Source organism: Carlito syrichta, unplaced genomic scaffold (assembly GCF_000164805.1).
Source record: "Carlito syrichta isolate Samal-C Ts95f unplaced genomic scaffold, Tarsius_syrichta-2.0.1 Scaffold315142, whole genome shotgun sequence".
Lineage (NCBI taxonomy): Eukaryota > Metazoa > Chordata > Mammalia > Primates > Tarsiidae > Carlito > Carlito syrichta.
The window spans coordinates 1,212,188-1,214,885 of record NW_007259238.1 but is presented as its reverse complement, the minus strand read 5'-3'; positions in this window follow the sequence as shown (position 1 = coordinate 1,214,885).

Below are 2,698 nucleotides of genomic sequence, written 5' to 3'. Positions count from 1 at the left end.
TCAGGCAATCCACTCATCTCAGCCTCCCAAAGGCGCGGGATTACAGGCTGAGCCACCGAGCCAGACTGTGGTTGTGTTTTTAATAAGCAGTCCTCATCTGTTAACGATCTAGATGGTACAATCACCGATGACATGGTGAGATCACGGAGATCCCATTCAAAAAGACTCAGTGGCTGATTGGATGAAACAAGATTGGCCATGTACTAATCATCATGGAAGCTGGGTGATGGGTACCCACCACCCCCACCTGTGCACGTTGTACCCAATAGGTGATGTTTTTGTTCCTCCATCCCCTCACTTCTGACTCTCTGGTGTCCATTATAAGCAAATCTCCAGTCATGATGTTGCTGAATGGTGCTAAAAGGACAATCAATTTTTTTTCACAGCCCTAAAGCTTTTTGAGGGAACCCTAAGATGAGGGTGGAAGGGAGGGCAGCCCACCTCCTCCAGAAGGGGCAGATGGAAGGCAGGATCTCTGGGGACACAGGGAAAAGGGGCAGGTCCCTCCACCGCAGGGTAAATCTTGGCTTGAAGGCGGCTGTTCAGGACAACTCCTCTCCTCCCCAGGGGCTGCCTGCACAGGTCTGTGTGTTTGACATTGTCACTTTTAGAGCTGTCCTCTGTCCATTTGGACCTACATTCACCTTCTGCAAAAATATATAAGACGGGCTTACACACCTGGAAAATATGGAGTAATTTTCAGTTTGTGTCTTTTCAGTGCCTTCTATCACCAAGAGCTTTGGTGCATGCTTAGAAAAATAAAAGACAGCCGGGCTCGGTGGCTCGGCCTGTAATCCTGTGCTTTTGGGAGGCTGAGGTGAGTGGACTGCCTGAGCCCGCGGGTTCGAGACCCACCTGGGCAACTTGGCGAGACCTCATCTCTACAATAAATCCAAAAATCAGCCGGGCGTGGTAGCGCATGCCTGTAATTCCGGCTACTTGGAAGGCTGAGGCGGAGGATCGCCGGAGCCCAGCAGGTCGAGGCTGCGGTGGCCAGGAGCGGCCACTGCACTCCAGTCTGGGCGACAGAGTGAGACTCCAACTCAAAAAAAAAAAAGAGATAGAAAAGATAGTCAAGGGATAGTTTCTGTCCCTCAAAAGGCTTACAGTTCAGAGCATTAAAAAAAATGTTGGTTTTTTTTGGAGTCAGGGTCTCATTGTGTCACCCAGGTTGGAGTGCAGTGGCAGGATCATAGCTCACCGCAGCCTCAACCTCCTGGGCTCAGGAGATCCTCCAGCATCAGCCTCCTGAGTAGCTGGGGCTACAGGCATGTGCCACCACCCTGGCCAATTTTGTGATTTTTTTATAGCAACAAGGGCTCACTATGTTGCCTAAGCTGGGCTTGAACTCCTGGACTCAAGCCACCCTCTCGCCTCAGTCTCCCAAAGTACTAGAATTACAGGCGTGAGTCACTGCACCTGATCCAAAAATGTTTTTTAATGTGCACCTCACTAGGCACGGTGGCTCACGTGAGTATGCTATGTACTCCAGCCTGGGCGACAGAGTAAGACACCAACTAAAAAAAAAAGTCTGAGGCCATTATGATTAGTAAAACATTTAAAACTCAATCTTCCAGAACATTTAGTTGTAATATTTTGTTACTAGGTACAAAGTAATTTTTTTCATTTTTATTTTATTTTTTATTTATTTTTATTTATCTATTTTTTGAGTTGGAGTCTCACTCTGTCATCCAGACTGGAGTGCAGTGGCCGCTCCCGGCCACCGCAACCTCTACCTGCTGGGCTCCGGCGATCCTTCCGCCTTAGCCTTCCGAGTAGCCGGAATTACAGGCATGCGCTGCCATGCCCGGCTGATTTTTTTATTTATTGTAGAGATGAGGTCTCGCCAAGTTGCCCAGGCAGGTCTCGAACCCGTGGGCTCAGGCAATCCACTCACCTCAGCCTCCCAAAGGCACGGGATTACAGGCTGAGCCACTGAGCCCAGCTCATTTGTATTTTTTGAGTTGGGTGTCTTACTCTGTCACCCAGACTAGAGTGCAGTGGCATGATCAATGCCAATACATCCTCGACCTGCTGGGTTCAGGCAATCCTTCCACCTCAGTTTTCCAAGTAGTTGGAACTACAGGTACACACCACCATGCCGGGCTAATTTTTTGACTTATTGTAGAGACGAGATCTCACCAAGTTGCCCAGGTTGGTCTCAAACCCCTGGACTCAGGCAATCCTCTCACCTTGGCCTCCCAAAGTGCTGGTATTATAGGCTTGAGCCACTGTGCCCGGCCAAGATTGCAATTTTTATGCCTGTCTTATAATGAGGTAATATATGTAGAGCCCTTAGAACAGTATGTAGCATATAGTAAGCAGTCAATGGGCATCAGCTATTTTTAAATGTACACACATAAAATTGATTTTAGACACACAGGCACATGCACACATAGAGAATTCATACCTTTTTTTTAAACTGAGAGATGCACTTTTTTTTTTTTTTTTTTTTTTTTGTTTGAGTTGGAGTCTCACTCTATCACCCAGACTGGAGTGCAGTGGCCGCTCCCGGCCACCGCAGCCTCGCCTGCTGGGCTCCGGCGATCCTTCCGCCTCAGTCTTCCGAGTAGCTGGAATTACAGGCGCGCGCTACCACGACCGGCTAATTTTTTGATTTATTGTAGAGATGAGATCTCGCCAAGTTGCCCAGGTGGGTCTTGAACCCGCGGGCTCAGGCAATCCACTCACCTCAGTC